The sequence below is a fragment of the Fukomys damarensis genome, unplaced genomic scaffold (genome assembly GCF_012274545.1).
Source record: "Fukomys damarensis isolate Sample0158 unplaced genomic scaffold, DMR_v1.0_HiC HiC_scaffold_34, whole genome shotgun sequence".
In the NCBI taxonomy this organism is placed as follows: domain Eukaryota; kingdom Metazoa; phylum Chordata; class Mammalia; order Rodentia; family Bathyergidae; genus Fukomys; species Fukomys damarensis.
The window spans coordinates 21967449-21978555 of record NW_022900946.1 but is presented as its reverse complement, the minus strand read 5'-3'; the positions used below and the strand labels follow the sequence as shown (position 1 = coordinate 21978555).

At 54.5% G+C, this 11107-nt stretch overlaps 1 long non-coding RNA gene across 1 annotated transcript; it reads right to left on the bottom strand.

Annotated features, from left to right (window-relative positions):
* Positions 1 to 200: 200 nt before the first annotated feature.
* LOC104859766 lies at positions 201 to 2439 on the bottom strand. Its single transcript, XR_779481.1, has 3 exons — positions 2343 to 2439; positions 1926 to 2153; positions 201 to 983 (listed from the first exon to the last, which is right to left on the bottom strand). It is a non-coding gene; the product is annotated as an uncharacterized LOC104859766 (long non-coding RNA).
* Between the last annotated feature and the right edge of the window lie 8668 nt (positions 2440 to 11107).

The window sequence follows — 11107 nt, the reverse complement described above, 5'->3', positions numbered from 1 at the left end:
CAGTCTTGTCCCTTAGGTAGGCTTCAGGCTGAATGCCCTGATGGAGGAGGGGAAGTGAACCCTGCCCAGTGGGCCTAAGCAGGTGGGGGCATTGCAGGCCAATCTCATGTGGGCAACATCCTGAAGCCTAGAGCATCTGACCTAAAAAGAAGAAGAAGAAGAAATAAAAAGGGGACCCTGCCTTACCCAGAGCCCCTGGCTTCAGGCCTCCAAATACTCCTGGAGCTAAGGTTCCTTTGCCATCCTTAGATGAGAAGCTGAGGTACAGAGAGGTTGTGCTTGCCCAAGATCACATAGCTGTTGGTCCACAGAGCTTGAACAGCTTTTTGAGAAGAGGAAATACAATTTTAGACCAGGAATGACACGCCTTCCACTCGTGATGATCTGAGGCTCACCTGGTCAAGTGTGAGGCTCTCAATTAAAGACGATGGCATCATCCCAGCGGGGGTGGGGGCTCCCAGCTATCTGAGCTCCAGGACGTGACCCCACTGTCAGCTGATGATGAAGGTCCCCTGCAGTCACAACACTGAGCCAGGGCCAGAAGCCAGACGCAGATCAGACCTGTCTCACCGATCCCAGAGGCTCTGGGAAGAAAAGTGCCTCTCTTCACCTCAGGACTCATGGCTTGGGGCACCACTTGCCTTGCTCACCTCCACAGCCTCCCCACCCCGTCTGGTCCCCACCCTTCTTGTTCAGCCCCCCTAGGCTGCCCTACCCTCCAGTCGGGAGGTCTCCAGTCTGGAGATACGTCGGGCACAGGAATAAACCAGTGACAAGTCACAGGACTGTGATCAAGAGCAGGAGGATGCAGAGAGTTGAAGGAAGACCACTTGGCAAACTCCTCTGGACTGAGGACGTGTGTGCTGCACCCTCTCGAACAGGAGGCTCGTCTCACCTCTTCCTTAAGGTCTACTTTGCATGGGGTGGTCAGGCTCAGCTGTGGTATCCGGAGTTTCCTTCTGGTTCCGGACAGACAGGCGTGGCTGTGGGGGAACATGACTCTGTCTCGGCTCTCTGCTGCAGGGGGGCAGGGCAAGCACAGGTAATGCTCTCTCTGAGGTGACAGCCCGCAGGAGCCTCCTTTCTGTTTTGTGGGCCATTCTGGAGGACAACACGGGAAGACTGTTCCCAGGGGACGTGGCATGCAGCCCAAGCATGTGGAATTTTCAGAAGCGCCCTCTTTCCTGGGGGCCTGAACCCCCCGGGGACCTGGGCAGTTTGTAAATCAGGGAGATCAGTCCCTTGCTTGGTAATTAAGAGGGTAGCAGGTTAGTCGCAGCAGGCTACAGAATGGAGGGGCCACATTCTCCAAGGTGGGCCTCACACCTGCCAAACAATGCCCCAGACTCCTCTGAGAAACATGCCAGTGAAATCTCTGAGTCCTCCCAAGGGTCAGAGGACTAAGCCTCACTGTGGCCCCTCCCAGTGCCACTCGCTGGGCCCAGTAGAGACCACCGTAGGCTCTCCCCAACTCAAGCAGAGTAGGCCAAAGCAAGATGGCGCGGTGAGGAGCCGCAGGTGTTGGATGGGCCTCTGTGTCCAGGCCCTGGTCCTCCCTGGCACCCCTGAAATGCCCCAACACCTTCTTGCCTTTGGGATTCAGTGGGTTGGGCCAGGAGAGTGGGGAGTTCTCACCCTGGCCCACCTGCAGAGTCAGAAGGGGAGTGGTCATGGCCACCTCTGCAGCCTCTCTGTCTTTCTTGCCCAAGCCTCAGCCCTCATGTATCCAGGACAGCCAGAGCCCAGGCCCAGGCTGTGCTGTTGGTGGTGCATCTGTTCCCCGTGGACCTGGCTGAAGAGTGGGGTTGGGGACAGATCTCAGGTACCTTCCTGGGCACCCTGTGGGAGTCATTGGCAGTTCTCAAGGAGCCTAGGGTGACACACCCAGAACCAGCCTTTTATGCACTTTGGCCTCGGTTTCTTACCCTTAAAACCCATAGTGGTCCCCTTTAAAGATACTGAAATCAAGCGTGACTGGTGAGGGGTGTGGCCTGGGTGGGCGATGTTTGCAGATGGATGTGAGATATAGCCAGGTTGGGATCCCTTGGGTGTATGCGACCTTCTCCGGGCCACGTTGCCAGGCAGGGGACTCAGTGGAGCCACACCTTCACACTCAGGGACCCTTCTGCAGGGCTGCTGCACTCAGGCTCCTCCTGAAAAGTAGAGGTCTCAGCAACACCATACCATCGAGCTGACATGGGGGCCTTCATCCACCCAGCAGGACTCCAGAGGCCTGGGGTGAGAGGCTGTAAGTTGAGGGCCTCTGCCTGCCTCCTCCAGCCCCCACCCACCCGTCTTGCCCTGGCCCACCATGGACTCTGGGCACAAGGTACTGGGCCAACCTCACTTGGGCCAGTCTGCTGCCCCTGGATGGTGTCAGGAGGTCCTCACCACAGTGCCATGAGCTTGTCACCATGGCTGTTTCCCTGGAGACACCACCACCACCACAGCTCTGTCCACAGAACAGTGTGGAATGTGCGGATGGGTGCAGCAAGGGCTCAAGTAGGAGGGGCAGGCAGACACAGACACTAGGCTGGCATCTCTGTAGCTCCTCGGGACATAGTATAGCCATCAAGCCTTCTCCGTCCAAGGTGCAGTGTCTTGGCTGCCCCCCAGAACTGGCTTGAACTCAGCCCAGGACCCCCCTGAGCAGCAGCCTAACCATCAAGCAGAACCCCCACCTGGCCCCTAACACCTCCAGAACAATAACAAGTCAAATGAGCACTTGTCACTTGGCCAGTACCTCCCTTGGAGGCCCCTGGTATCCAGCACTTCACTTAGCCCCAACCCAGGAACAGAAGCCACTTTTTGTCTCATACTTTTCTCCAGTGCCTTCATTTCTGTAGAGAAACAACTGCACGCAGTGAAAAGCCAGACTTCAACGGCAAAGGTTTCATGGGAATTTTAAGACTGAATAGAGTTTGTTTGATCCCCAGGAAGAACATTCTTTCCAGAAAGAACCATCAACTGGTCAGTTTGCTGGTGTGAGCAAAGGGAGATTGTATTGTATACACATGTCCCTCTGTGGTCACCAGCTTACATGTGCTATGACATAGATTTGCTAAAGATAAAAAAGTTAATTAAATGACATTTCAGAAATGATAAGATTGAAAATCAAGGAGAAAGATCTCCCGGTCTCTCCGGAAGCCATGTAATTGCTCTCCTTTCTCTCACCCCACTGCAAGTGACTGAGTGGTCACTGAGTTTAGTGTCCACTGCCCACTGTAATCACCCATTAGACAGCAATCCCAGGTCTGAAGCCTCTTGTGCTGCTGGAGACTCCACATTTTCCAATGAAGCACAGGGTGGGCTGAATGGTGGCCCCAAGACAGACGCAGGCACATTCTGACCTAGGGCCTGGAAGTGTGACCTTCTTAGGAAAGGTCACAGATGTAATTAAATTAAGGATCTTAGGATAGGATAATCCTGGATCATCATGTGGATTACCTGAGTGGGCCCTAAATCCAATGACAGTGTCCTCAGAAGGGACAGAAGAAGACACAGACAGAGGGATGATGGCATGTGATGACAGGGTCAGAGATGGGACTCGTGGCCACAAGTTCAGGGATACCTGGAGCCACCAGAAGCTGGGAGAGGCAGGAAGGACCTTCCCCAACCCCCTAACGCCTCTTGGGGATGCCATCCCCGCCCACAACTCTGTACGGGACCTCCGGCTTCTGAGGATGGGGAGAGTACATCTCTGCTCATTGAGCCCATGCGGCTCATGGCCATTTGTCACGGACACTACAGGAACCCAGCTGTGGATGGACGTGCCAGCTACAGCCCTAGGACCAGGAGTGGAGGTCATCCTCCTGCCACAGATAGGACCAAGGCTTCACTGGACGGAGCTGGAGGCTAGTGGGGCCACGGTGAGGGGATGGGCCTCCACAGCTTTCCTACCCCTCGTGTTCTTCTGGATCCTGACTCTAGTCTCCACTCTGGGCCAGCGGGCAGGCTTGGGGATGATTTTAATATGTCTGAGGTTGGGGGACGGGGAGTCCAAACTCACTTCTGTAATAGCTCAACCCTGGCAGGGTGGATTCAGTGGCTGAGGGTCCCCTGTCCTGAGTCTGGCACATACATCTAAGCCTTGAAAGATCTAGTACTGCACATGCCCGAGCCTCAATACCCCATACAGTATACCCCGCAGGGCCTGGAATGGCTCAGAGAAAAGTGTCAGCCCTCGACACTCTATTCGCCCCTTCTTGTCACAAGAGAATAAAACCTGAGCCCACTGGCATTGCGTACCGCCTCCAGCCCCCAGCCTGGGCACCCACCAGAGTGGATCCCCTTGGTCTGGCTAGGCCACCCGTGGCGCGGAGCCAATGCACCGTGTCTGAGACACTTGCTTAATTCCAAGATTTATTTCCTCAGTTTGATCAAAGAGCACCATGAGATCAAACAGTTCATTAAGCGCCTGGCCCGGGGGTGGGGGAGCTGCTGCTGCTGCAGAAACTACCAGATTAGCAGCAGGCTTGTCCCTTCAGGTCCAGCAGAGGTGGGAAGAGGCTCAGAGTGGGGCTTTGGCTCCTGGACAGCCGCACATGTCCCCGCTGAGTGTGGGGGCCCACAGAGTTAACACATTCTGTTGCTTACCTCATGCTGGTTCACTGATGGGACCTCATGGCTGCTCTAAGCCCTGCTGTGGAGCTGGCCAAGCATCGCCATCTACCCACCAGCCTGCCTGCCCCTGGGGACCAGGGTCCACTGAAGAAGCCCAAGCTGCAGTCCACTGGGTGGGCACCTGCCCTGCCTGTGGCCCGGTCACTGGCCTGGCCTGGCCTCTCACCCCAGCCAAACCGGCCTTGTACTTGCTGTTTCATACAAATCCCAAGGAAGTTTGAACGACGGCGGGGCCCATGTCATCTGGGTCCTTCCCCTCCCAGGACTGCATCTGTCAGCAGACAGAGGGAGGGAGGCCAAGATTGAAGAGGGTGGCAGCCCTGCCGAACAGAAGTAGAGGTCCCCACCACACTTCCCATGTGCAGGCCATTGCGCCCAGGCTTCTCCTGTCTGGTCCCCGAATCCCTAGGGGTAGGACTGACCCACTAGAGGGACACCTAGGGCGGTGCTCAGGGGAAGCTTGTGGTTGTCTGGAGGTCCTGCTAGCCCTCACCGGCTGTCTAAATGCACCACTGGCAGTGCTCCCTGTGGGAACTGCAGCTGGAGCGGTGAGGATTTGCTCACCCAGACAGCCATCATCCGCCTTCCACTCATCCTTCCCTCCCTCCGCCCCTCCTCCCATCTACCCATCTTTCCATCCATGCATCTGTCCATCCACCTACCCACCCCTCCGTCCACCGTGCATCCATCCATGCCTATTAGCAATCAGAGCAGCCCAGCCCTGTCCTTGGGGAGACCGCACTCCAGCACCATGGGCACCTACTTGTTACCATGCTGGCCTTATCTGATGCCCTGCCCCAGTCCCTCCTCCAACTTCGGTGGGTCAGCTGCCTTGGCCTTGTCCCAGGCCTGACCGGGTCCCCTCTGGATAGGACCCAAACCCAGGGTTGCCTGGACTGCCGCCCAGAGAACTGATGGAGTTAGGCAGCCTACCTCTGTCCCTCCTTCCCTGTAGCTTCTGGGCAGCCTGAGGGCCAGACCCCCAGGCCAGCCTCTTCAGGGAAGGCCAGAGCCAGAATCAGGGCAGGGATTCCATAAAAGGCCTCATCGTACAGAGCCAGCCAAAGGGCAGTGAGCAACTGTCTTCCTGCCGGAGACTAGCAGCTTCAGGAATCTGGGTCAGGCCTCTTCCCAGCTATGTAGCTGCTTTCCAGGTCACAGAAGACCCCCAGCATCCAGGCTTTCCACCTTCTGGCTCTGTCCAGCTGCCCTCTGTCTATGCTGCCCTCTGCAGAGAACACACTCAGAATTAGCAAAGCAACTGTGTACAGGTGCTAGCTGGGATCCATGGCCACTCTTTGCACAGGAACAACTATTAAACCCCTTTTCCAGGTGAGGAAATCAAGGCTCAGAGGGTGAAGTCACCTGCCCAGGTCACACAGGCAGCAGGTCCACCTGACCTCTCTCCCACTGGCCTGAAGGAGACTTGACACAACAGGGTTCACAGGACCCCCCGGCAGGAGATGGACCGCCTGCCCTAGCATACGCCAGGGTCAGGCTTCCTGTCTTAACTTCTCTCCTATCCTGTTAATCTCCCAGCCCTGGTCATGTCCTGGGGCTCAGCCCAGGACCCCCAGACCCAGGGCAGCCTGAGAAAGCAGCCATGGGCCTGGCCCAGGGTATGGGCTGTCTCTCCAGGTTCCTGGGGTCTGCAAGATGTCAGGAGGGCTGGTGCGTGCTTACTTCCTCCACACTGAGCTGACATTCCCCAGGCCCAACACAGCCAGCCAAGTGAGACTCTCTGTGTGGGGGGAGCTGCCACCCAGAGTGACCCCAGCAAACACCTCGGAGCCCCACAGTCTCAGAACCCTGTCACTAGACAGAGGGGGGATGGGGCGTGGTGCATCAAGCCCTGCAGAGGACCAGGGCAGTTTCCTGGCCCGTTCAGGGATGGACAACAGAATGAGGAGGCCCCAGGAGGGAGAGGCTCTGCTGAGAGCCCAGGGACTGACAGTTGCTCCACCCCCCGCCCCGGGTGCGCCAAGTCCTGTAGGTTGCGGCCACCACTGGTCATAGAGGGACCAGGAGGCCAGGAGGTTGCAGGGCTTGGATGCCCCGCCCAATCTTTCCCAGATGTATGGTCCTTCCGTGATGCTTCTGGGGACCTGGGAGGAGAAGCTGTTCCTACCAGGGGCCAGAGAAACAGATGTCCTGGTTTGGAAGGAGGAGTGACAGAAGGAAGAAAACGGTGAGGCCTGTAGGGACCTTTTTCTTAAGGAGGGCACAGCCCACTGCCTTGAAGCCTGAGGAATGTCAACAGTCCCCAAAATGACACCTATACCTCCCCACTCGGCTCCCACGTGGGCCCCTGTGAGTCAGTGCGGGGCTCCAAGTCAGGAGTTAGCCAGGGACAATGCACAGTTCTGGCAGCTGGCCCACCTAGCAGCACCAGAGATGAGTTGAAGCCCCCCTGTTGGGCTGTCAGGACCCAGCCACCCCAAGAGGAGCCCCCCACACCTGCTAAGTGCCTGGAAGGCGGGCCACATCCTTTGGGGGGGCATCTGTAGCCTTGGACTGCCCTGCCGTCACCTGCCACCGTCGCTGAGCTCCCTGTCAGATTGTTCTATTTAAATATTTAATCCAGTTAAATATTAAACCTCTCCCAAGCCCCAATTACAGTCCCATCGATTCTCCCAGGTTTCTGTGTGACTATCACTCTACACCCCAGGGTGGGGTTAGGGAAGGGCCCAGAGGAGGGGGGGATGAAGAGTGGTCTGGGTGGGGAGGAACCGGGGAAAGGAGAGGTACTAAGGAGGGGAGAAGGACCTGGAAAGTGAGGTGCCTAGGAGGGGGTTCTCTGCACCCATCACAAGGCGACACTGTTCCGGGGACACTTACCTCTGAGCCCTGCCATCCCCAAGGAGTTTGTCCACAGGAACACAAGAGGACTTTGGTTCTGTGCCAGTAGGATGGGCTGCACCCCCCTCCATCATATTCCTGTTTTCCTGGCCCCTTTGGGAGTGACTGAAACCTTCCCTTAGGTATATGTAGGGCCACAGGAGGGGATCCGAGAACTACATCTAGTTCTGTTTAAGGCTGGATAGAGATTATGAGATGCTTTACACACCCCCAGGAAGCCATGGAGACGGCCCCTCCCTGCCCGCCCCAGTTAACACTGCTAACACGTGCTCTTGGGCCCCCCACCCCTCACCCCCGCCACAGCCACAGCCTTCAAGGTGCCGGTTTCACTGCTCAGGGGTGACAGTCACCCAGCAATACTGGCATGTGCTGCTGTTCACAGAGCTAGTTATCAGTGTTACTGAGAGGAAACACGCCTAACCAGCAACCTACGGTAGCAATAAAATATATGACGCTCTCCATTCTATGTCCCACAAGGCCAAATGAGCCTCACGGCCACCGTCCTTGACTTTGGCCCAGCTCTAATAGCCACTGCAGGATCAGAGATTTGAGGGCAGGGCTGTGTGTGAGCTTCCACTCTTCCCATCCTGCCCTCTGCCTGCGTTGTGACTTTTGGCTCACCTCTTTCCCATTCTCTACAGGAGACGTTCACCAAACTGGAGCTCTTCCCCACTCCAACACTAATTGTTAGTTTACACATTTAATGTTTAGCAGCGATGTGTGTGACAAAACCGGTCGCTGATTCCTTGGACATCCATCTTCTGGCTCCCAGGGGCCAGCTCCCACCTGGGCTCATCGCAACTGCTGCAGCTCAGTTCACTCCCCTGACGTCTCGGGCCTCGCACTAGACCTTTCTCAAGTCACTCCAGCCTGGTTCTGCTCTCTAACGCCCAGTGTTTCAGGGACTTCATCTTGACTTTGAGTTGTGAAATCTGGCTGAGGGACCTCCCTTGTTCTTATTTCTTAAAATTGTCCAGGCTGCTCTTGGCTTTATTCATCCAGATAAACTTTAGTGTCACCTCATCACAAGCCAAGAGACATCTGTTTGGAGTTTGATGGAAACTGCACTGGATGTGTAAGTTAACCTGGGGAAAGTCGCCGTCTCGCAACATCAAATCTTCTCAGCAATGAATATCACAGTTCCTCAAGACTTTGGGTCTTCTTTGATCTCTTTGAAGAGCGTGTTTATTATTTTCTCTGTAAATGTCATGTGCGTCTTCCTTCTCACTGAAGTATTTCTTGCAGCAGGAGTTGGGGTGGAAACTGTCTTAGGTTGTCTGATGCCCCACCCCCATCCCCATGATGTCTGCGGTCTGTTGCTAAGCACAGGATTTGGATAAGCAGAGACCTCCGGCACATCTTTAGGTGTTCTGCTGACTCCTGGCCTCTCCCTGCTGTGAAGGTTCGCTGCATGTACACGCCATTACTTGGGACCCTCAGACCTTCCTTTCCACATGGCATCAAAATCCTGCATTCGGGTTCTGTAACTCTTCTGGGCTCAAATATGAGTCCATTCACATTTAACCTGTTTGTTTCTTGCATCTGAGGACTCATATCCTTCATCATTATGGAAATTTTCCAGCTGTAACACTAGCTATTGTCTCTACTCTCTCTTTCTCTTCCTTCTGGAACTTCTAAAGCAGAGCTTACTAAGTTTTCTCGGAAAGGGCCAGAGACGAAACTGGATAGGCTCTGTGGGCGTGAGGGTCTCTGTGTGAACCTGCCCTTGGACTGAATGTGAATAGTTGGTCAAGGCTGCACCAGTTCACCTGGATGTAGTTTCATGGCTCCTATTATGGAGACATTTTTTTCAGGTGCCTCCATCCTCCTGTCTTCTGAGTGCTTGCTTGCTTGCTTTCTTTCTTTTTTTTTAGTACTGGGGATCAAACTCAGAACCTAGCACTTGCCAGGCAGGAGCTGTACCACTGAGCTACATCCCCAGCCCCCATAAGCTCTTTCTTCTCATCCATCTCTCAGCTGTGGGATGATTTTTCACAGCTCCATCTTCTATTCACCAATTCTCTTATCAGTTATGTCCAAATAGCCCTATAACCTCCTTCCCCATGACATCTTATTTCTTCCCTTAGGGTTCTTATTTCTCACTCTTTTCTCATTCTTTTTGTTCAACGTGGTATCCACTCAGACTCTGGAACTCACATCCTAGCTGGCTTTCATTCACGGTGGATTCTTCGCTTGTGAATTTGGCTCCAGCAGAAGAACTTGGTGGCCTGGGCTACAAGGTTTTCCCTCCGAGGAGCTGTGACGTCACGTCTGCCGTGGCCCTGCTGTTCCACTGGCCCAAGACCAATTTCTTTATAGATGTCCCAGCTGGACAATTTCTACCCCTGCAGGTGAGTGAGTCCAAATCTATGCCAGCCCCGGGCTGACGACAGTTTCCCAGGGCTTTTTCCTTTCTCTCCACCCATTCCCCAGCGGCCAGGGGGAGGGGACCTTTCAGGCTGCCCTACTGCGGAGACCAGCCTCTTGGTCCCAGTCAGTCCTTATGTTCATCCGTACCCCACTCCCACCCCCAAGGCAGATTCAGATGCACACACTAGGTCCTCTGCCCAGATTTATGCCCCTTTCTTTAAGTCCATTGAAGATTTTTCTTTCCTGTCTAATGAACACATCCAAGCATCTGCAGTAGCATTTGCATAGTTTACCGAACGTTTCTGGATGTTACTGGGGTTGTATTTTTAGGTTAGCCTTTTCTGGTGATGGCTGTGGCCCTGGGAACTCCCGGGGAGATTCTCATACTTCCTTATAAAGCTTTGTGCCCGGCCAAAGTTCTCACTGAAGTCTTGAGAAGATGAGGACTCCACTGCTACACATGAGGCCACCCCCCTCACCAGACTCACCTATGACCTGGGGACTCAGATCAACTTTGTGCTTGCCCCACTGGAGATGTTAAACACAGAGGGATCCTCTGTCTCTGTTCCAGCTAAGGCACAATCAGAGAGAGAGAGAGAGGGAGAAGACGCCAGTCCTGGACACACAAAAAGGTCACCTACCAGGTGGCTGTGGCAGTGGCTTGACACAGCTGTGAGGAAGTGGCAGCAGAGGAAACCTATACACTAATAATACTTACGCAATGCCAGGCCCTTTGCTGAGGTCGCAGTGAAGCCTTGTTCCTGGGTTTGCGGGTGAAGGAAAGAGCAAGAAGGGGAGAAGGCAACAGGCTGGACATGAAGTTGTTTCCCAACAGTTGGAGAGGTGAACAGCCACGGGAGGGGGACAGAATCCTGAGAACTGTGCCTACCCTGAGCATCCAGAAAGACACACTTACTTACGTCCTCGTGGGCATGTTAGCTTTGACCTGGGCTTGTTACTCTGTTGAATAAAGGGTCTTAGCAGATGCAATGAAGTTAGAGTCCTTGGGGGTGAGTTCATCATTTGCATATTGTTTCTTTTTTGTTTGCTTGTTTGCTTGTTTGTTTTTTATACCAGGGATGGAACTGGGGCCCTCACGCTTGTGAGGCAGGCAGTGGCACCACTGAGCTAAATTCCTGGCCCTGTTCCTGGGTCATCTGGATGGGTCCTAAGTCTGATGTCTTTATGAAGGAAGCAAGATGGAGAAAACAGATCCACAAAGGGAGTCCAAGCCTCTCAAAAAAAAAAAAAAAAA